Source organism: Ascaphus truei, chromosome 1, assembly GCF_040206685.1.
Source record: "Ascaphus truei isolate aAscTru1 chromosome 1, aAscTru1.hap1, whole genome shotgun sequence".
Lineage (NCBI taxonomy): Eukaryota > Metazoa > Chordata > Amphibia > Anura > Ascaphidae > Ascaphus > Ascaphus truei.
Window position 1 is genome coordinate 234,084,258 of NC_134483.1, and position 24,481 is coordinate 234,108,738.

A 24,481-nucleotide genomic window follows, 5' to 3' on the forward strand; every position below is an offset into this window, starting at 1 on the left:
CCCTGTATCTCCCTGCCTTGAGTGTAATATGTGTAAAGCCCCCTCCCCCTAATGTTTCTGTTAAATCTCCCTGCCTTGAGTGTAATCTGTTTAAAGCCCCTTCCCACCTTATGTTTCTGTTAAATCTCCCTGCCTTGAGTGTAATCTGTATAAAGCCGCCTCCCCCTATTGTGTCTGTTAAATCTCCCTGCCTGTGTTGCTGTGAGTGCAGTTTATGTAAATGTGGGGAGGGGGAGGGGGACCCGATGTGCATACTGTTAGGTCTAACCACCCTCACCCACTACCCACATACCGTTACCCCCCACCCATCCTGGCCACGGCCCCTCCGCTTCTGCAAAACAGACACAAAAATTAAAACATCCAAAGTAATGTCCCCTAACCCCTTAATCACCATAGCGGTTATTAACCGCTACAGTCAATAAGGGGTTAACCCACCCTCACCCACCACTCGGGATGCCTACATACCCTCCCACACTAACCCCCCCGTGAGGCCTAACCACCCTCACCCAGTACCCACAAGGGAGGCCTACATTCATTGTAATGTAGTGTGTCTGTATGGAGAAGTGTTATTTGTAGGACAGTTTGGTTTTGATAACCCTTCTACATTTATTTGTATATTGGTTCATCATGTGTGTATATATATATATATATATATATATATATATATATATATATATATATATATATCTCTTTCTCTGTATATATATATATTTATATATATACTGTGTATATAGTTGCATGATGAAGCCACTGTACAATGTCATGGGTGAAGGGTGGGTATCGGGCCAGTGTGGCTTAACCCCTTAATTACCTTTGCAGTTATTATCCGATAAGGTGTTTAAGGGGTTAATTGATATCTGAATGTAATTGCAATGTATTGGCTTTGTTTTGGCAACGTATTTTGTGGACAGACAAGGATGTTGCTGGCGACGGACACTTCGTATTGATGAGGTCAGTAGTACTTTATTTATTTGAATATGCTAGTTAATGTTTTTAATAATGGGCAATTAATCTATTATCCATATCTTGATAATAGTTATTTTGCACATTATTGTACTGTAGGTGTTGGGTGGGGGGGTGTATGTATTGAATGTATAGGCCAGGTTTATTTTTTTACATTCAGGGTTTGTTCTGTGGTTCCGCGTGAGACCTCTGGAGTTCACCTGTGGTTTCCTCGGGTATCTCACGGGTACCAGGCTGGTGGTTCCACGGGTGACACATGCGGGGATGAAGCGGTGGCCTCACATCTGTGGGGGCACCGCGGACTTGTAGTCTGCGGGGATGAAGCTGTGTGGTCCCACTTCTGTGGGGGCACCGCCGACCCGTAGGTGCGGGGATGATGATGTGTGGTCCCACTTCTGTGGGTGCACCGCGGACCCGTAGTGAGCACTCGTGAGTTCCCCAGACCCCCGTGGGAACCACCCGAGGCCCCGCAGACACCTGTGGGTCTGACCCGAGGCTCCCATACATCCTTGGGCCTACCGTGGGGACCCAATTGTGGCCCACGGTGACCCAAGGAGACCACCTGGGGGCCATGGTGCTGGCGGGACCCACCAGCAGGCCTCCAGAACCTGTTTAAAAAGGGCTGCTGGTACCCTGTAGGTCTGTCCAGGTGCCCCGCCAGCCCACTGGGGACTATATGTATAGGGATTGTTGTTATATATATACTGTATATGTATATTTATTTATTTATTTAGATTTATTTATTTATTGTGCTGCTGCTGTGTGTGAATTTTTTTTATTGTGGGTAGTGGGTAGTGGGTGTGGGTGTGGTTATTTACACGGGATCCCCCTCCCCACATTTACATACAGTACACTGCACTCACAGAAACACAGGCAGGGAGAGTTAACAGACACAATAGGGGGAGGGGGGCTTACACAGATTAGTCAAAGCAGGGAAGCTTAGCAGACACAATAGGGGGAGGGTTTTTTACATAGATTAGTCAAGGCAGGGAAGTTTAACACACACAATAGGGGGAGGGGGTCTTACACAGTTTACAGTCAAGGCAGGGAGGTTTAACACACACATTAAAAATATGTATTTAATGTATTTATTGTTTATTCTGCCTTAACCCTTCATTGCCTTAGCGGCTATCAGCTATGGTAATGAAGCAGCATTTCTGTATTTTTAATAATATTGTGCAGGAGCAGGGGGTCCCCTGAGCATTAATTTCTGGCTCAGGGAACCTCCTGCTCACTGTACAGTAGAGGCAACGTTTATTCTAACATTTGCCGTAAACTAGCCGGGTTACATTCTGGGTATGTGCTGGGTATGTGCTGGGTATGTTCTGGGCTAGTTTGAGGCACGTTTAAGGCATTTCTGCATTGACTAACGACCCATAGGATTAACACAGCAGGGATCCCTGGCAGTCCAATTCAGTTTGAATGGGACTGCCAGGGACCCCCGCTGTTAATCTGATAGGCCATTAATCAATGCAGAAATGCTGGGGCTAGTTTAAGGAAAGTTTAAGGCATGTATTCAGAATGTACCTGGGTGTTTCCTGGGTCTTTTGGGGAATTGCCACAGGTTTTTGTTAGAATAAGAGTTGCCTCTACTGTACAATATTATTAAAATACAGAAATGCTGCTTCATTACCATAGCACATAGCCGCTAAGGTAAGGAACGAGTGTTATTTAAATATGTGTTTTATTTATACTGTACATGTGCAGAGGGTCTCCGGAGCAGAAACGTTTTGGTTTTAGGTCCGGGGACCCCCTGCTTCCTGAAATACAGGCCCCTTTAGGGGGTGCCGGTATCCCTCTGCTTTGTTTACATGCCGCGGTCACGTGATCGGGACCTTTAAATGCAGAGGGATACCGGCACCTCATAAAGGGGCCTGTTTCTCGGGGAGCAGGGGGTCCCCGGACCTGAAACCAACGCGGTTCAGCTCCGGAGACCCCCTGCACATCTACACTATGAATAAAAATGTATTTTAAATGTATTTATTTATATTCATGTATTTATGTATTTATTTAGATTTATTTATTTATTTTTTGGGCGGCTGCTGTGTGTGAGTTTTTTTTATTGTGGGTAGTGGGGGTGGGTGAAGGGGGTATTAGCCCCAACGATGGTTGTTTAGGGCTTGCGGGGGGGGGGTAGCGGTAGGGGTTAACCCCTTCATGACCGTAGCGGTATTAACTACTACGGTTGTGAAGGGGTTAAGTGCACCCGCAACCCCCCCGCAAGTCCTAAACTCACACCAAGGGCCAAATACCCCCTTCACCCACCCCCGCTTCCCACAATAAAGCGGGCACGTGGGTTAACCCCTTCATTGCCTTAGCGGCTATCAGCTATGGTAATGAAGCAGCATTTCTGTATTTTTAATAATATTGTGCAGGATCAGGGGGTTCCCTGAGCATTAATTTCTGGCTCAGGGAACCCCCTGCTCACTGTACAATATTATTAAAATACAGAAATGCTGCTTCGTTACCATAGCACATAGCCGCTAAGGTAAGGAACGAGTGTTTATTTATATATGTGTTTTATTTATACTGTACATGTGCAGAGGGTCTCTGGAGCAGAAACGTTTTGGTTTTAGGTCCGGGGACCCCCTGCTTCCCAAGATACAGGCCCCTTTAGGGGGTGCCGGTATCCCTCTGCTTGGTTTACAGGCCGCGGTCACGTGATCGGGACCTTTAAATGCAGAGGGATACCGGCACCTCATAAAGGGGCCTGTATCTCGGGGAGCAGGGGGTCCCCGGACCTGAAACCAATGCGGTTCAGCTCCGGAGCCCCCCTGCACATCGACACTATGAATAAAAATGTATTTTAAATAATTTTTAATGTGCCGATGTTTGCGCAGAGAGAGCAGCGGCTCTCTCTGCTGCAAACACATCTCACCAGGGGACGGCCTATAGTATCATTGATGTGCATACACAGTACTGTATGTGTATGTTAGTGGTTATAGGGGTTGTTGTTATACAGTATATACTGTATATATACAGTATATACTGCATTACATTTCATGAATTTCTCGGCTTCAAAGACAACAGCTCACAAACGCCCCCATGTGTTTTTACACGGCATTGCAGTATTGCAGCCAGCGGGAATAAAATGCTTAAATCACGGGCGCGAAATAATGCAATACACCCCGGGAGAAAACAACACTAAACCGCACATCACCGGGATATTCCGAAATTCGCGGAGCTAGCCAAGTTAGAATAAAGTTGGTCGCTACTGTATTTGGGGGTATTGTAAGAATGTATTCAGGGGGAGGATTGTGGGAGGATTGTGCGGGGGGACTTGTGTGTGTGGCCAGGTATGGAGGAGTGTATGAGAATGAGTTGGGAGCAGGATTGAGTGAGAGGGGGGTAATTGATTGATAGCAGAAGGGATACGAGTGAGAGAGGTGTAAAAGGGAGTGAGGAAGTGAGAGGGTTGAGAGCCGTGAGGGGGGAGAGTGAGTGCAGAAGAGAGGGGATGGGGGAGAGAAATACATGGGGAGAGATGTGGGAGGATAGAGCAAGAGGCTTGCAAAACCACTAACATGGGGGGAACTCGCAACACTGCCAACATGGGGGAGTCCCGGGAGGGGGGTTGCCCAGTCGAAACTGTAATCCATGGCACCAGGAAATCTGTGGGTTCAAAATGTGGGTACAAATTATCACACATGAAGCTGTAAGACCACATAAAAAGAGTGATTTATAAAGTGCCAGTGTCACGTATTGCGCCCTATCAATGAATTTTGTGTATAATTACTGCACACCTTTTCAGGAGTATGATGTATATTGGCTGGGGGCTGTGACTAAATATATATAGTCCTTCTATCAATCAATTGCTAATCACCGACTAGTAACAATCAGGGCCATTTCAAGTTAATTGTGAGGTAGAAATTGATTCTTGTAATGTCTTAATCTGCTATTTACAATCATTTTTAGAAAACAAGTAATCTGTATAAATAATAAAATACAATAAATTATATATTACACTAGTAAGTACAGTATATAAATACAAAACACTAGTAATCTCACGTTTTAACGCGAGAATATTTAGAGAAATCACGCACCATGACCCGGTAAGCAAAAGGATACAATGTGTGAAATGTTCGAACGGCCACTGCATCTGTAATATAAAATGATGTAATCCGAAAATAAACACCATTCATTAATCCACAGTCAAAGCGATGATGCGACCCAATATGAAGAATTGTTGTTAAAAATCACACAATCAGGACATTTGTATGTAACAAGTTGAGTCATAAAGGTTTTTGAGAGGTGTGGCAAAAGGTTTGATTAGTGTCAGGGTGGTTGTTTTCTGATCACAGGAGTATTGCCCATTAAATTAACCCCCTCCTAACATTTGCGGTTAGACTATCCAGTTACGAAGATGGATGTCATTCATTTGGATTCAATAACGGGTTTTCCTCTATTCAATTAATGTGAATCAGCTCCATGAACCCCGGGGGCCACACAGTTATTCACGCCAACACCCGGGGACACCCGCCGGCCAGTTGTATTAATTGTATGTTGAAAAATATGTAAACAATGATTTTATTCATGGCTCCATTTCTTTTGCGCCAGCCTTTAGCTGGTGCAAAAATGTGGAGTACTTTTAAAGTACAATTCACTTATCACTGCTTAGTAAAGTACGCTGACAGGCAAAAAACTTCACATTTCCCATTTTTTGCACACTTAACCCGCCCTTTACACATTATTTTACTGCAGCCTCTCCCAACACTGACTGCACACCTGTTCTCACCCCCCTTAAACCCTTCTTCCAATCAACCCTCGCCCCCCTTTAACCCCCCTCAACCCTCATTCCCCCTCAACCCTCACCCCCATCCTCACCACCCCTCAACCCCCCTTCAAACCTCACCCCCCAACCCTAACCCCCCACAACCCTCAACCCCCCTTATCCCTCAACCCTCACCCCCCTTAACCCTCCCACTCAAACCTCACCCCCTCAACCCCCATCAACCCTCATGACCCCCTCACCCCCACCCAACCCTCACCCCCCTCAACCCACCCTTAACCTTCACCCACCTCCCCCCTTTAACCCTCACCCCTCTTCAACCCTCCCCCCTCAAACCCCATCAATCCTCACCCCCCTCAACTCTCACCCCCTTCCCCCCCTCAACCCCCTCAACCCTCACTCCCCTCAACACCCCCTCAACACTCACCCCTCTCAACCCCCTCAATCCTCACCCCCTCCCCTCCTCAATCCTCACCCCCTCACCCACCTCAACCCTCACCCCCCAATACCCCTTAAAAACCCCTAATCCCTCCCCATCAAACCCCTCCCCAATCCTCACCCCCTCAACCCTCACCCCTCTCAACCCCACTCAACCCCCTCACCCTCTCAAACTTCAGCTCCCCTCAATGCTCACCCTCTCATCCCTCACCCCCCTCAACCACCACCCCTCAACCTTCACCCCCCTAAACCTTCACCCCCAATCCTCACCCCCCCTCAAACCCACATCAACCCTCACCACACCTCAACCTCCCCTCAAACCTTCCTCCCCCTCAAATGCCCCCTCAACCCTCACCCCCCTTCAACACTAACCCCCCTCAACCCTCACACCCCTCGTCCCCTCAAACCTAACCCCATCAGCCCTCACCCCCCTCAACCCTCCCCTAAACACTCCCCTCAATCTTCACCCTCCTCAACCCCCCCAACCCCTTTCAATCCTCCCATCCCCCTCAACCCCCCCTCAATTATCCCTGCCCTCAGCCCCCTCAACCCTACCCCCTTCAACCCTCACCTCGCCTCATCCCCCTACTCAACCCTCACCCCTCCTCAACCCCACCTGTGTCCCCCTCAACCCTCACCCCTCTCAACCCCCTCAATCCTCACCTCCACCTCAACTCCCCTCAGCCCCCCCTCAACTCTCACCCTCATCAACCCCACTCAACCCTCATTCCACGATCCCTCCCAACTCTCCTCATCCCTCACCACACTCAACCCCCTCAACCCCTTCACACCCATCAGCCCTCACCCCCCCAGCCCCCCTCAACCTTCACCCCCCCCTCAACCCTCCTCAACCCCCTCAACCCTCACCTCCACCTCAGCTCCCCATGGAAATGTTACTCTCTTTATCACCATGAACTCCTCCCTCCTGGCCCACACCCATCATCACCATACACCCTGGATTACTGAAACGCCTTGCACTATCTACTGAATGTTGGTGGAGAACTCTGAAAACCTGCACACCAACCACTGCCCACTCTAATGGCTAGCATTACAAATTTACAACTTGCAAACAACTACACAAATTTCTACTCATACTATTACATTCTTTAGCAGGTGATATTGAATTTTACCCAGGCTCTCCCTTTTCAACTCTGTCCCAAACCCCTGAGAATACCCCCTTCAAATTCTTAAAAGGTCTATCTGTCACCCATATAAATATCCGGACCCTTCTGACCAAACTAGATGAACTAAGGGCATGGTGCCTTATGCATAAACTCAAAGCCGTCATTCTCACAGAAACATGGCTAACCCCTAAACCCCCCGATGCAAATATCGGCATTCAGGGATACTCCATTTCTAGGAAAGATAGGTCAAAGAGAGGAGGAGGGGTGTTATTTTATATTGCAGACACCTTACAATTTAAACTGTTAAATTGCCCCACAAGCCACCCTCTTTTTAAATCCTAGTTGGCAAAATCTGTCCCCTTTTCTAAGCCCATCTTGGTTGCTTGCTTCAACCGCCCCTCTAAAGCCCCTCTACAGTCCCTGACTGATATCACCTAGTTTCTTGGCTCCATGTCCTCTTTGAATGAGAAGAGCGAGCTGCTAGTTCTTAGGGATTTCAACTACAATTGGCTCGACCCTAAAAACCACAAAATCGGATACAACTCAAGTCACTTAACCTAACACAACTCATTTCCCAACCCACATGGACAAACCTGAAATCTCACAACCATTCCTTGCTAGACTGGATTCCCTCTTCAAATCCCAGCAGAATCCAATCCTCTGGCATCCTTCCTGACATTTTCAGTGACCTTGCAATAGTGTAAAGTGTAAGGAAAATAAACCACCCCAATAAAGCCCTAAAGTTCTCCTCACTAGAACATTTAGAAACTTTAACCCACAACAGTTTCTGGCTGACCTTACCAACTGCCCTTGCTACAGAATCGACTTAATTCCCGACCCTGATTCTGCGCTCGACTATTTCCAACCGAGTTCTTACAACTCTGTGATACCCATGCTCCACTACACAGAATAAGAGTACGGGTGGAGGGGGGGGTCAACTTCCGTGGATTACAACTGACCTTATAGCTCTCTACCATTTCAAGGATGCCTTGTGAAAAGCTACAAAGTAACTGGCACTACCAAGGATCTTAATCACTACAGATGCCTGCAGAATATGTGCACAAGGCAAACAAGAAAGACAAAAGCACAATATTACTCTGACAAACTTCACCAGAATACATCAACCCAAGCTTACTTCTGGAAGGTTATCAACATTATATTCCAGCCTTCTAGCCATCAACAACCAAGTAATATCACTACGGAGGATATTACTGACAAATCCCACTGACATTGCAAATTTATTCAATGATTACTTTGTGGGGTGTGCTACTTACTTATTAGCGAAACGCAACCCAAACAACAAACATGAACCTTATTCTGGGAGTACCCATATAGCCCCACCCTGTCCCAACACTGCTCACAATTTTCAATTTGTCCCAGTATCCGAAGAGGAGTTTACACAAGCGCTCCTCAAATTAAAACTAAGCAGCCAAAGTGGACCTGATTTACTGTAATCTACATTCTTAAGACTTAGTGCCCCAGCTTCCATAGTCAACTCTATTTTGTCTGCAGGCTATATCCCTAAGACCTGGAAAACTGCCAAAGTTGTCCCAATCTTCAAAAGTGGGGACAAAAACAGTGTCTCAAACTGCAGGCAAATCTCTCTTCTCCCAATACTATCCAAAGTCATGGAAAATGTGTTCACTCCCAATTAAGCGATTACTGTACCAAGGCAAATTTCCCTAGCCAATTCCAATCTGGCTTTTGACCCAAACACTCCATGGTAACAAACAATCTTCCTACAGCTTGCTTCAATACACATGTAAGCAGATGACACAATCTTATATGCACACAACCCTAGCCTCCGACCTTGAACACATACTTCAATCTGACTTTTTGAGACTGGAAAAGTGGATTTCCCAAAACAAACTGTTTTTAAACACTGACAAGACTGTAACAATGGTATTTGGCCCAAGGCAAAAATTGTATAGCTTCCAATGACTGAGCTGCAGATCAAAACCAACGATAATACCACCCTAACTGTTACTAGTTTTAAATACTTGGGCATATGGTTTGACTCCCATTTAAAATTCGGGATGCACATTGATACCCTGACATCCAAAACCTATGCCAAACTAGGAACAAATCCTCCATAAATCTGCTGGTCAGAAAGCGTATCGCACAGCAGATGCTAGTGCCAATTATCGATTATGGGGACATAGTATACGTCTCAACACCCCAAACCCACCTTAGCAAACTTGATAGACTCTACAATTCAATATGCCGTTTTGTTCTCCAATGCAAGTACAACACACATCACTACGAAATGCTCAAATAACTAGATTGGTCATCACTTGAGTCTAGGTGCAAAGTTCATCTCTCCTCTCTTGCCTTCAAATATTTTCAGGGCAAGCTACCTGTCTACCTGAACAACCTCCTCACCCCTACCACGTGCAGCACTTATCATCTGAGATCTGACTCCAAAAGACTGTTCAGGGTACCAAGGTTCAGCACAGTATCTGGCCGCTCTTCCTTCTCTTATCGTGCACCCCAAATCTCTCACAATCCCCAACAGTCTAAGTTATTTTGCCGGAATCTGAATTCACAGTGGAATGGCCAGTTATTTTAAGCCCTGGAATTCCACGGATCAGGCTCAAATACATGACTTTCTGTACTTTAATAAAGGAGATGTTGAGTTTTTTAAAATTTATGAATAAATAATTATTTTTTAATAACACCATACTGTTGTGCTGTACATGTTTTGACTTTCTGTACTTTAATAAAGGAGATGTTGCGTTTTTAAATTTTATGAATAAATAATTTTTTTTAATAATACCATACTGTTGTGCTGTACATGTTTTGACTTTCTGTACTTTAATAAAGGAGATGTTGCGTGTTTTAACTTGTATTAATAAAGAAATATTTTTACTTACTGTACACAAGACCTGCACTATTCCAGTCCCCGAGGGCCGCAAACAGGCCCGGGTTTCAAGGTTATCCTTAAAACTGGGCCTGTTTGTGGCCCTCGAGGACTGGAGTTGTGCAGGCCAGACTGACTGTTCTGTACACCATCCTACTGTAAATGTTTTGACTTTCTGTACATAAAATGTTTTCACTAGCATTAAACCATACACCTGTTAATGTTTTGAATTGCTGTACACTTAAAATGTTTTTAAATTGTATTTGTAAATAAATGTTTTTGTACTTACTCCACCAATAAAAGAAAATCTTGATTTGTTTTAAATTGTTCCATTGTCTCCTTTTATACTGTAACAAAATAGAGTTTTTCTAGGACATACGTATGGTCCAGGCATACTGTACAGTACATCACAAGGGTATTAAAACAATACATGCTGTACGGATATAGAATACACATATGTACTGGAATACATGTAGAATAAATGCATACTTTTTATTTTTCGGGTTTATTATACAGTATATATAAAAAAAAAGTACTGTATACGGTCTGAAAACAACAGCATATTGTTTCAGGTTTCTATGAAGCTCTCAGTTACAGTATTCTATCCTAATCAATAACAACGGCCACTAAACTGTAGACTCCGGTACGTGTTTTTTTTAATCAGATTCAGCAATGTGCAGGCATTGTAACACAAAGCGATATTATCCATCGAAATCCCTCCATTTGCCGTTTTCCGCATGAGATGACAAAGTTTTCTTTTCTGAGGAAAAACAAAAGTAAAAGTTTTACTGTAATGGTCAGTCAGTCCCCTAAAGAAGTTCCCACAGTCAGTCCCACCAATAATTTTCTCGGGGGGCATCTCCTGTTCACATGCGCTTGCGCCTACTGTCGATGTGATGACACGCATATGCGTTTCAAGAAGGTTCCAATGCGCATGCGTCTAGCTTTACACCAATTGTTCAGTATCTACTGTAGAAGCTGCTCAGCTAATGATATTGCTTACAGGAGAATCGCTTGACTGTGCATTGAAATTGATATTTCAAAAACAGAATAAAATACGGCAACATTACTCACCATAGAGTTTGCCAATCAGCTGGCACCGCCGAGCCACTGCCAGTCCCGTATTCTTGATTATACACGTAGTTGACAGGTGACAGCGGGACTATTACACCTGTAGTCAGCTGATGTGGCTGGAAATCGCTTAGGTACATGCAAGCTTGCTGGAATCTGTATGCAAAATCCGGCTCAGGCTGCAGGTATCCAGGCGGGGACAGACAGCAAGGGTTGTCGTCGCCAGGTTTTCACTGACGGTGGACCGTTATTGGAAGCCGGTGCTGGTGCTGGCGCATTGCTTGCCAGCGACTGACGTTTCTTAGTTGGTTTTAACATGACCTTTCACCTTTTACAGTCTCCATGATCATAGATACGGGAAAAACCCGGTGATACACACCAATACCCTCCAATAACATCGGGATCAATACGAAAAAAACATGGATCGATACATAACTTTTTCCTTATTGCATGCTTCCACACATGAGCATCTGGTGAAAATTTGTAAAAGTCATAGTTTTCGATAAAATACTGATAAATTTGATCAACTGTGGCCATCTTATCATCTGTTGCATTAATCGCGGCCCATATTAAATAAGCGTACGTTCTGTCGGGTTTTTGGAACACGGACTGCACTCATGTCGGGACTCTCAGGACTCTCAGGACAATAAAACAAGACCAGACACTACTTGTATTTTTTAATATGAAAAGCCTAAATTGATACATTATTGTAAATTCTTCAGTCCCAAGGCCAATTTACAATGGACCACTTTGGTATTCTTTTAAACACTTGCAAGTCGACACATTACTGAAGTGCATGCACATTACAATTCATGCATATCTGCCATCTGGCGGATACGCGAAGAATTGCAACCAATTAAATCCGAACCATAATCAATAAACACATCAACCGCAGGTGTGAATTCAACATGAATGTGGTATGAATGCGGTATGAATGCGGCATGAACGTGGTAAAGTGCGGTGAAGTGCGTGGCATTCGGAAAAAATACCCGAAAAAATTTGGAGATGTTGGAGAATAAACGGGGCCGCGGCTGTATTCAGATTCTGTTTTTTTCTATCCGCCTGATGGATCCCGGATTCTGGATCACTGTCATAGTATACCTTTAAGCTGCTCACACCTGTAGCCCCAACCATGTGGCTTCCTTTAAAAACAGGCCACTTCCACTTCCTGATTGCCATAGCCAGTTCAATGTTCTTTGTTCACAAAAAGGAGCACACCTGAGATCCCTGTGAGATATGCTATTAGCAGTATTAGATACAAATGTCAGCAGTAGAGCTCAAATGTATGCTGTGACTGTGGTGCTATCCATCAGCTGGTTTAGCATACACTGCCAGAGCTGCGGTCCAGAATAGCAAAGGTTGTAGGTTCTAATCTGGTTAAATCTTACAGCAGTACCCGCTTCCTCACAAGTTGAATTAGATTTGACAACTCAATATAGTTCTTAGGAAGTGTGGGATGTGAGTAATTTTAATATACTGTAGATTTCATATCTCCCAGTGCATAAACGGTGCTTCTTTCTGGACATAGGTGTCTCTGCCTGTGTTATTTGGATGGAGGTTCGAGGGTATACAGTATATCAAGCATGAGACTTTAATCAAATATGTCTGTCTCTCGCTCCTTCATTTATAATCCACCTGATGTATTTGTAAGAATCTAGAATCAGATCGAAGATTAAATCTGATGGTGGATTTTATGAAATCTGTCCAGAATGGAGCCAATGGCAGAGTATGATAAATCCGGATGGATTTTTTATTGTCCAATCCACCTTCGTATTTTGGTGTATGGAACGGATGATGGTAAAACCAGGGCTGAAAATCCGCAGATCAGATTTCGACAGGTTCACCCATCACTATCAGCATGCCCAAATTGGGTTGCTTTTATTTTTATTTTCTGAAACTCAGACAGTTTTCTTATTTTGTTCTAATCTCCATTATGTTCCAGTTTGTCAACATCTACTTTATGACCACTCTGTCCATTGGTGTCTGTCTTTATGTTTCCTCTTACTGTATTGTTGTGCTATCTTTCTGTGTCATTTATTACTATGCAGCCTGGTTACTCTTACTACATAGTTTAATGTTGCATTCACTCTGTCTATCGCTGATAACTTCCCTTTCAGCTTTATTTATGCTCTTTTCTGTCCATGTCATAAATTATTATCGACAGCACTCAGTAAATAACCAGAGGCAGGGAATTATAACACTAACACAATTAGAAAGCAATTTATGAATTTATTTATATATTACCCTGTCTGTGGCACGGAATACCTTCTCCAATAACGTGATTGTAGGTTTAATGAACTACAGTAATTGTATTTTTATTCCTTGTATTCCCATATACATTTTGTAAAGTGATGTGTACTGTACGTTGTTGGCACTATATAACTAAAAATATACTTACCTACAGTATACATACAGCATGCCAAGATCTTGAAGAAAATCTACGTAATTTGGTAACAATAATGGATAAACACCGTATTTGACACAATTATCTTATAATCAATCTACCTGTAGGTTTAGCACACTTGCATTTGGAACTCCTTAACAGTACCTGAAATGTGTTTTGGCTAAACATTGTAAATATTCTATGGTAATGTATACATAAGGTTTAATTACTTCATTTAAGGTATATCTTACTTTCACCATGTGAACAACCAACTTTCCTCTTTCATGCTTGTTTTATAAATGACCCCAATTATTGTTTTTATACTGTACTTGCTGTTTGTACTGAAAAAAAGACTTTGTAATGAAAAATTCCATTTTATATGCCTTGAAAACTAGTCTACATTCCTTTTATAAATTGAATTATATTCCTAATGCACTAATTTGTCTGTGGGTTTTACAGTGTTGTGTCTTATTCATTTAAAAGCCTACAAATTCAAGAAAGCTATGATTTTTATTTCCAGTAGCGCCATGTTTTAAAAAAAATATATCTTACTGAAGTGGATGATAGGTTTCTATACTTAAACCGAATCCCATAGCAACGAGCGCATGACGTGGTTTACCTTTCATATATGAAATGTTTTTGAGACTACAGGGAGCACCGGGTCAGGGTGTGATACCTTGCATTGGAGCTTATTGAATCTGTGTATGTCTGTAAGTAGGGAACAATTTATAGTGTGCTAAATATAATTAGGCATGCAAAATTGAATATAGTAACAACAAAAAAACACCATGAGCAATTATCTTGCACATCTGCTTACCAATAAAAAACATAAATCATGCATTATTTCCTATTAAATCCCTGCTATTCATAGCACCCCAGCTGGAGCTAGGAATCTAGTCAACACAAAGGTTCAGCTACACTAAGCTCCATTCATCTATTTAGCATAATGCTAAACAACAGATATAGCAAAACCTACTGTTCCTATGACAGCTGGTAAAAAGTGAAATGCCTCGGCACTTAATTGCATGCAGCAAACCCATGAACGGGGCTTAGCCGCGGCTACCCAGTGGTGTTTTGAAGCTTCTGTAGTTCCTTGAATTATTGATGAGTGATGCTAGTGTGTTGGTTAGCTAAATTAAATGTATTCTGAGGCTATCGCTATTGTCATGCATGTTCTATACAGTACTGGATAAGAATATTACAAGTGGTGTTTTAAGACACCCATTACCACCTCTTCTTCCCAAACAGTGTTTCAATGCTAGAAAATGAAAGACAATAGACTCAGTGTCACCACCCTAGCGATTGGGCGTAGGCAGTCGTGGTTCGGTAGTCATGGTCATGGAGAACCGAGGCAGCCGCTCCGGAAGAGCCCGGGCAAAGAAGAGGAGTTTATGTCTGCTCAGTGAGAGATTGGATGGTCTGTTGCAGCAAGTCCATGCGCTGATTGTTTTGTTCCAGATATTTCTCTATTTTGGAAAAAATGCTGGCGTGCATTCTCAAGACTCACCCCACCTCGGCGGGGTCCATGTTTGTGGGGTTGAGCATACTGTAACGGAGTGCTCACAACAAACAAGGCATGACCGCGGGGCCGAGGTGGGGCTTGTGAAGACACAAAACTCCAGCCGCGAGAACATATCCAGAGTGTAGGCTGGTAGTGGATAGCTGGGTCGGGGTTATAGAGATTAGAGTCGTAGAGGGTACCTGCCGTGATCATGGTTGTAGAGGTGCGGATCATCGTTGGTAAAGCCGGGGCAGGATTGAGAGGTGCGGATCGTCGTTGGTAAAGCCGAGGTCAGGAGCAGAGAGGTACAGAGTCCAGGTACTAGCCAAGGTCAGACACGGAGAAATACGGTAACTAAGATGCCGGGTACAAGGCAAGGAGGCAGGAATGCAGTAAGCAATTCGTACTGAATTAAGTCTTATGCTCAGCCATCTACCAAGCGGCTGACTGAGCATGTATACTAACAGTGACCAATGGGGAGCCAGCAGGGAATAAGCTCAGTAGTAAGTGGTTGTGTGATAGGTGGGGGAGGAGTCCGCAAGGGATGTGGTGGGAAGCTGAGTAGCCAGGCTCTATTTGTCTGTGTGTGCGCACCGCCCATGCACCATCCATGCATGCCGTGTGCCGTGAATGCCAGCATGGGGGCGGTGACCAGAGGTGGGACCCGCAGCGATAGTCTCTCCAGCTCGCGGTGCCTGTGTGTGGGTGAGTACGACACCCGGAATCGAAGTGGCTGTGGGAGGTGCCAAGGAGAAGAGGTTCGGTGAGGCGCCCGATTGCGGGTTGTGGCGGGCTTACTCCACTAGGTGTGCGACCCCGACCCTCGCGGGCCTTTATAGTGTGTTGCACCAATGCTTCAAACTTTTCATCTTCCAATAGTTTCTTTAATTTTTGTAGCTCATGCAGCATTTCCTTCTTTTCATTTGACAAACCAGACTCGGTCTGTCAAATCAGAATTTTCTTCTTTCAGTCATGTATTTTCTCTTTTTGCAGTCTCTGTAATATTCGGGGCCTCCTTATAGTCCTCCTTCCATTTACGCACTTCTGATTTGGGACTCCCGGTCTCCTGGCGTGAGACTTATATCGCTAGGTTGAGGGTCTGAAGCTCCTTCTGAGAGTCTTTGAGATCCATATTAAGCCTGCTGACCTCTTTTTGAGAGATGTTCATCTTCTCAGCGAGACTATGAAGTTTCTTTTTAGAGACTTCCAGTTCTGCACAGTAACTGCCAATCTCTTGGTGTGAGGCAACCAGTGCTATGCAGAGAGTATGAACCTCATTCTGAGATATGTTCACCTCTGTCCGGACACTGTTGACCTCCTGGTTTGAGTCATTCAGTTCTATGCAGAGAGTGTGATCCTCATTCTGAGAAACTTCCACCTCTCTCTGACAATTGCGAACCTCTTGCTGAGAGACTGCAATCTCTTTCAGTGCCTCCTCATACTTCTGCTTCAGATTAGCAATCATGTTATCTGATTAACGCTGCTTTTCATCCATGGCAGTAATAGTATCGTTTGCTGTATCTAGATGTGTCCTTAGATCCTCCAATTCGGTCTTGGCCGCCGAGTAAATTGCAAGCACAATCTTCTGTAGCTCCGCATTATTTTCTCTCTCCATTTTCAATTCATCACGGAGCAGATAACAATTAGGCCTGGTAGCTTGCGGTGCATCTTCAGGGCTGGTCAAGGGCTCGTCACTCACAGGTTCCAGCTCTGCTTCCCTGGTATGGTTGGTTGAGGGTTTCTCACTGTAGGCACCGGACAGACACTTCTTTGGGTTACAAGACTTCTGCCTTGGGCCCTCTATATATTCTGTCATTCAGGTGATGAATCCTCCATTTTCTCTAGGCTGCAGGGCATCTCAGACCCCCTTTCTCTCTGCTGGATCTGCGGATGTGTCTGTTCCTTCCACGGTAAGTGAAGAACCGCTTTTCTTTTTCTGCCTTTTTTTTTTTTGATGACTCCGTCCTATCAGGGATACTGGAGTCTCCAACTTTATTTGAAATTCAGCAGTTTAACTGTATCCGCCAGGCTTTTCTTCCAGTTGGGTTAGCTGGCAGTGATCTGCTGCTCCCGATCTTGCTCGTGCCGATCACATTCTTCATCATAGAGAGCAATCTTTTCAGTACGTTCCGAGTTCACCCCCACCATTCTTGTGGTGTTTTGTGGGTGTGACTCCCCATAAGAGATGTCTTTATCCTTCATCCATATCTTCATATCACCGCAAGGGCCACTCTTCCGTGGGGTATGGTTCATTAAAGGAATGCCAAATCTTGTCCTCCATTTTGGTGGTATTAGGTGTATTTTCCTTCCTGACCTAAGGAGGCGCTATTGCAGCTCTTTTCTCTACATTCGCAAGAACCCCAAATTGTGGTAGTTCTACAGGTGGGCAGACTTTGTTTGTAGAGTTCGTATCACTCACAGGTGTCTCTGTAGAATTTTTCTTCTTCTTTACTTTTGCAGATTCTGAAACATCAGTAGATGTTTTACATTTATTTATTCAGTAAATTTGGCACCTTATATGCACTTTACATAGCAAAAAATGCTATCAATGCTATATAATCTTACAAGTAAAATAAACATACAATCATTTGATGGTGTGTTACACAACAAATGTCCTTTCAGTATCCAACGATGATGGCAGTGGTTTTATACCAAGTGCATGAAACAGAAAAGAAAACACACATAGCATAATACTGTGGGTAATTAGTACAAAAAAGACAAACAACAATCGACACACAACAAAAACTACTAAACTAGGTAGAAGCCTCAGAAACAAAACAGGTCATAGATACTGAATAAAATACACATTTATTAAAAAAATATATATAAAACAAATGGAAGCTTAATCCATACAAAAAATCCTAATACTACTCTGCTGCACTGGGTGAATGCCATACTTACTAGATGGAAGGCATTAGTAGGCGTTGGATAATGTCAAAGAGTTTCTCACTCGTGGCATGTCTGCTTCAAGATGATTGCTGTTGTCAGACTGCCCACTGAGTTGTTGGTCACCGGCGTTAGATGTCTCTCATGCCGGGCTGTAGTGAGTCTGCGCTGATGAAAAGTGCTCCGTCGTCAGATCTCACGCTCAGCTGGCTCACAGATCTTGCAAGATGTTGAAAGTAAATGCTGGTTCCGGTATATACTGAATCAAAGCCGTCAGTCTGAAATCTCTGCTGTAATGCAATGTAGAAACACGGGCTGGTGCAGGAGTAATAGGATTAACCCTACGCATTTCAAGAGTCAGTCTCTCTCCATCAGGGGTGCAATAATCATCATCATAGAGAGCGGTTCTTTCATGTTCCTACCGAGTTCAGGTACCCCCACCATTCTTGGAGTGTTTTGTGGGTGTGACTCAGTTTGGGTTCTCCATAAGAGATGTCTTTATCCTCATCGATATCTTCATATGACCGGAAGGGCACTCTTCTGTGGGGTAGGATTCATTACAGGAATGCCACATCTTGCCCTCCATTTTGGTGGTTTTGAAACATCAATATTACTGCACACATACTTTCTCATTAGTGATACTGGATGTGCACCTGAAAGAAATACTTCTATACCTTCCTTGTGTCCACAGCGCATTGCTTGCTGCTGCAGTTCCTTGGCACATTGAAAAAAATATTCCAAAGGCTGCTGCCATTTTTCTGGGGCCACATAGGGCGTTGTGGCTTTCTTCAGTGCAGTGCAGTTTTCCTGCCGGGATGTGTAAGACCTTTAATTCTGATCACTGCTGCATGCTTTGTTTTGTTGCTCAGGCTGTTTGCAGGAACTATTGCAGTCAAAAGCACAACAAATTTCACAGGCAGTCTCCGGGGCCCCTTTAAACTTCAAGGGCCACCTCTCATCCCAACGTCTGATACCATATGTAGCAGATGTGTGCAGAGGTACCGAATGGAGACCGTTTTAAGGTGAAACTAAAATGAGGTTTTATTGTACCTGTTCCTTTAATACAGCAAAAACATCAGGGGTGCGATAATCATCATCATAGAGAGCGGTTCTTTCAGGTTCCTACCGAGTTCAGGCACCCCCACCATTCTTGGAGTGTTTTGTGGGTGTGACTCAGTTTGGGTTCTCCATAAGAGATGTCTTTATCCTCATCGATATCTTCATATGACCGGAAGGGCACTCTTCTATGGGGTAGGGTTCATTACAGGAATGCCACATGTTGCCCTCCATTTTGGTGGTTTTGAAACATCAATATTACTGTGCACACGTACTTTCTCATCAGTGATACTGGATGTGCACCTGAAAGAAAAACTTATATACCTTCCTTGTGTCCACAGCGCATTGCTTGCTGCTGCAGTTCCTTGGCACATTGAAAAAAATATTCCAAAGGCTGCTGCCATTTTTCTGGGGCCACATAGGGATCATCCGAATAAGAATGAAAAGAAAATGATTCACTTTTGAGACCAGCGCTTATTTAATTTATCCAGTTGGGATCCTGATTGGTTTAGGAGTGCCCTGGAACCTGTTTTTTCTATTCTATCATTCAAATAAGGTCTGAAGGGACACTGCTCCATGTGGCTGGGATCTTTACACCAGCAACACATTTTCTTCCCCATTCTTGCGGGGTCTATATTTGACTTCAGCTGGGCGGCCATTTTAAATTCCCAGGGTTTTTTTCCCTTCACAAGTGGTGGGGTAGACTCTGGTCACAACAACAGTACCTTGTTTGGGTCTCTGTCTGTTGCAGTCCTCCCAGTCCAATTGTGGCGTTGTGGCTTTCTTCAGTGCAGTGCAGTTTTCCTGCCGGGATGTGTAGACCTTTAATTCTGATCACTGCTGCATGCTTTATTTTGTTGCTCAGGCTGTTTTCAGGAACGATTGCAGTCAAAAGCACAACAAATTTCACAGGCAGTCTCCTGGGCCCCTTTAAACTTCAAGGGCCACCTCTCATCCCAACGTCTGATATCATATGTAGCAGATGTGTGCAGACGTACTGAATGGAGACCGTTTTAAGGTGAAACTAAAATGAGGTTTTATTGTACCTGTTCCTTTAACACAGCAAAAACATTCAAGTTAAACAAAATAAAGGCCTCCTACTTCGCTTTGGAGAATATCTACATCTTTACTCCGTCCCTCTCTAACCAACCTGGTGGGTAGGTAAGCTAATTACCACCCCCAAACATATATACATATGGATATTAAACAGTCCAAGAAGAAAGCCATAACACCACAGTTGGACTGGGAGGACTGCAACAGACAGTGACCCAAGAAGAAAGTCTCTTATCTGATTTTTGTAGCTGTAGGGGAAGGCCTCATTGCTCTCCTGGGTCATCACCCTTGTGTGCTATGTTAATGTCTGAGTCCAGGTATAGAGGTCTGGTCTCCTTGTCTTGCTATCAGCATACAGTCCTTCTGCAGCTCAAGACATCTATTCCTCTGGTCAACCCTAGTTGTGGGCTTAGGAAATCTTCTCCTGTTTCACAGAATAGGCCTTTTCTAACACAGTCTTAATCAGCCAGATGGCGTCCAGTTGATTGCCTGTGCAATTAACCAGCCCACTGCTTGATTTAGAGACAGTTTTCTCAACAGTGACAAGTCCCTGTTACACCGCCCCTTTTTAACTTTTGACAATCTAACTGGGCTTTCTTTGCCAGCTGAATTCTGTCAAATTGTGTTATCTGCACTGTTGATTCCATTGCTGGACAGTTTTGGAGCAAATTTAATCTCAAACTTCATTTTTTCATTTCAGCTTTTTCATGCATTGCTTTGTATGGTGTTTGAATTACATGAATGTTACATTCTTATGGGTTTACATCTTAATCGCAAGTTTATGTACATTAGACATTAAGATTCCCACTATATGACTATAATATCATTAGGTGTTTTATATGCTTAATTACATGCAATTAGATTTGAGTTTCAATTTAAAATCAAGGTTAAATTCTTCTATCAGATTCACATAATAGGATACATATTTAATTAAAAGTATCAGTTTATTGTCACTCTTTCTATATTTACATGTTACTTTGTTTGCTGATCTCCGCTTACATGTGTTTTCCTTCATTTTTAACATTGTTAGTGTTTGTTTGTTAGTGGTTGACAGTAGCACTCTTTTTGACATAAATATAGATGACAAAAATATATACGAGAGGGTGTGTGCACGTAGAGTTCTCTGGCATTCCAGCAATCTAGCCAGCTGATTTTCCTACTGCCGGTACCTGACTGAAGCAGGAGCAGAGGATGTGGAGGCACTGACAGGCACAGCGGATCGGCGCCAGCTCGTGGCAGGAGCTGTATGTGGCTATCATCTGATCAGGTGCACCCTGCTTTTTATGGACTCCCCCACCCCCGTGGTTGACTCCCAACAGAGATTTCTCTCCAATTTATGTTTGTTTTCTAATCCTGTAAATGCAAATTCTTGGGGCTGCTGGTTTTAATAAATGTACCTTTTTATTATACAGTTACATGCTATGGAGCCTGCGCTTCTCTTTGTTTTTTGTTTTTAGATATATATATATATATATATATATATATATATATATATATATATATATATAGGTTCCTTGCCGAGTAAATCCAGGATCCCAAGATCACAAGGCAAGAAGGAGACAGCACACTCAGGAGGTACAAAAAAAGCGTGTATTCAGCAGAAAAACTGGCACATAAACCCGACGTTTCGGTCCTTGGCACAGGACCTTTCTCAAGGCACTCCCTTGAATGCTGAGATAGATATGAGTGCATTTTTGTAAATTATGGCTCCTAACTTCTGTTCTCTACCCCCCAGATATACCAGCTTCAACCTAGATAGATTTATTTTTAATTATATATATTTTGTAATTTTATCCCCCTTTTTTAACCCTTTTGTAATAAAATTTGTATAATATTACTTATCAGTTTGTATTTTTGGACTTTAGGCATGTCAGCCTTAAGATTTAACAAATGTGCCTTGTTATGTAAGGCGTTTCCATGTTTAAATGCATTCGTGTGCCTCATTGGTTAACGTTTAGCCAATAGCAGCATTCGGAGAGGTATTTAAACACCTGTAATTAGAAAGTAAGACACTCCTGAAGAAACCTTGGATGAGGAGAAACGCGTAGTATGTCACCAAAGCTATCACTGACTGACTCCAAACCAACGCGAGATTTCCCTGCAACCAGGAAGTGTGCGAGCCGTGAGAGACGTGAGACTGGAACCCTCCAGTGTATCGAGTGAGGAGACTGCTTCGTAACATCTTGTCGGCGGCGTACAGTATATCATTGAGATGAAACTGCTTGATTTACTTGGGAACCATGTGAGTGAATCTGGCATTATTTTAATCAGATATAAACTTTTATACAGTCTACACTATGTCTGCTCTTTTCTCTTATCACTGCAAGCGTTAAAGAAACCTCCCTGAACTGCACAACATTGGGGTTGACGTAAAGAAACAAACTTGCAACTTTAAAGATACCTTTATATACATGTTGCCACAGTTCAATCTGTGAGTATCTAATTCATTGGCTGAATGAAATTTGGATTCCTACCTGAAGTTGTAGACATATTGCACTATTTTGTATATGTTTCTTCTTTTCCATGTCATTGCGCCCCCTAACCACCTTGGACATCGCTATATCATGTAGTTTACATAATGCAATGTGGCCACGGATTACAATACATTGGAAAAACTAAGCACAATCATAAAATACATATATTAGAACACCTGAGAAATATAAAAATTATCCCCAAATCGATATAAAATAATAAACCTCTAATTCATTTGTTGGCACATTTTCATAATATCCCTCAATGCAATTCGGATTACGTTAAATGTATTGGTATCGAAGCGGTTCCATTCAGCTTTGGAGCAGGAGACCAACACCTTTTGAAAAGGAAACAATACTGGCTATTTACACATACATCTAAATTTTCAGGCGGTCTGAACAAATCTGTTGATCCAACCAACACCTTTTCTCAGATGAGCTTTTGCAGATACATATATTTGTGAGAGATAAAAAGAGGCGCTAATTGTGTAATACTACCATGTGGTGATAAATGATAGATTGGTCAAATAGCCAAACACTCTTGCAGCCAATAAGAAAGGGGTTTTCCAAACCCCAAGGGAAGTGAAAAGAGAAACTCAGGCGCATAGAGCTATCAATTATTATTCCTCATTGAAATCACATAGGTCGGACTGGAGAATATATAGAGAGATATAAGAGGACAGCAGGATGAATATATACAAATTTATTACATATGGCCTTAATGAACTGAAAATACTGTGAAGCCTTAAATGATAAAAATTAATCAATGCATACAATAACAATTATAATACAATGGAGGACCCCAGTAGGTTACTGATAGGTAATTATTAACCTGGCTGATATAGGGGGTATTCTCACTAAATATTTTAGTAAACTCCAAAGGTGGCAAATACACCTTGGATTGTTCCAAAATTAGCTGGTATATTAGAAATACCACATAGATTAACTCCTATGAGGAATTTTCCGGATGCTTAAGTTGAAGTGTCTCTCCTAAAAGAAGTAAGTCCCTTCAAATTGTCCAGAAGGTGCACCTTAAAATCCCCAATGTGGATAGTAGGTTTATGTGGATACACAGCTGTGTTTTTACTCCCTTATGAAACAGGCATTCATATACAGTCATGTAAATCGCTCAAACCTCATAGGTATAGTTACCAACTCCTTCCTTCAGGTCACAACTCAAATACTTCAAATTTTCAGAAATCTAAAATGGGAAGCCAACTTTATTTTGCTGACGTGTGACGTTGCATCACTATACACCTGCATCAACCATTGGTTGGGATGTGATGCAACGTCATACACCCTTAGTAAATACAAAGGTTTGGAAGAGGAACAGGTCCAATTTGATATTAAGGGAATCCTATTCGTACTTGAACACAACACATTCTGTTATGAAGGGGACTATTATTTTCAAACTCAGGGAACTGCCATGGGTATCAGTTTTGCGCCAAGCTATGCCAACCTATTCATGGGTTGGTTTGAAACCCAATCAATTTGGTCAAATAACAGCTATGGCGTGAACCTGGTACTCTGGAGGAGCTAATCGATAATGTGATCCTCATGTGGCAGGGCCCTGAGGATGATCCAAAATAATTATTGCTAGAAATTAATAACAATAGAAATTAATAATAATAGAAATTATCAGTTCCTAGATAAAGAAATTAGAATTGAAAATAATGACCTACTTACCCAAACCTTTTTCAAAGAAGTCAATTGTAATATTTTTCTATAAGAAACCAGTAGCCATAATCCACAATAGCTCAGTATTATCTCGCATGGGGAGTTTAGAAGGCACGAATAAGACACTTTTGTGCCATTCATTACCAAATATAGCAGTGATGCCAAAAAAAAGCCTAGAAAAATACTGGCACATCCATAAAAAAGATGACCTGCTAAAAAATGCTATATCAGAGCAACCCAGAGTATTATTTTCCAGGGCACCTAACCTT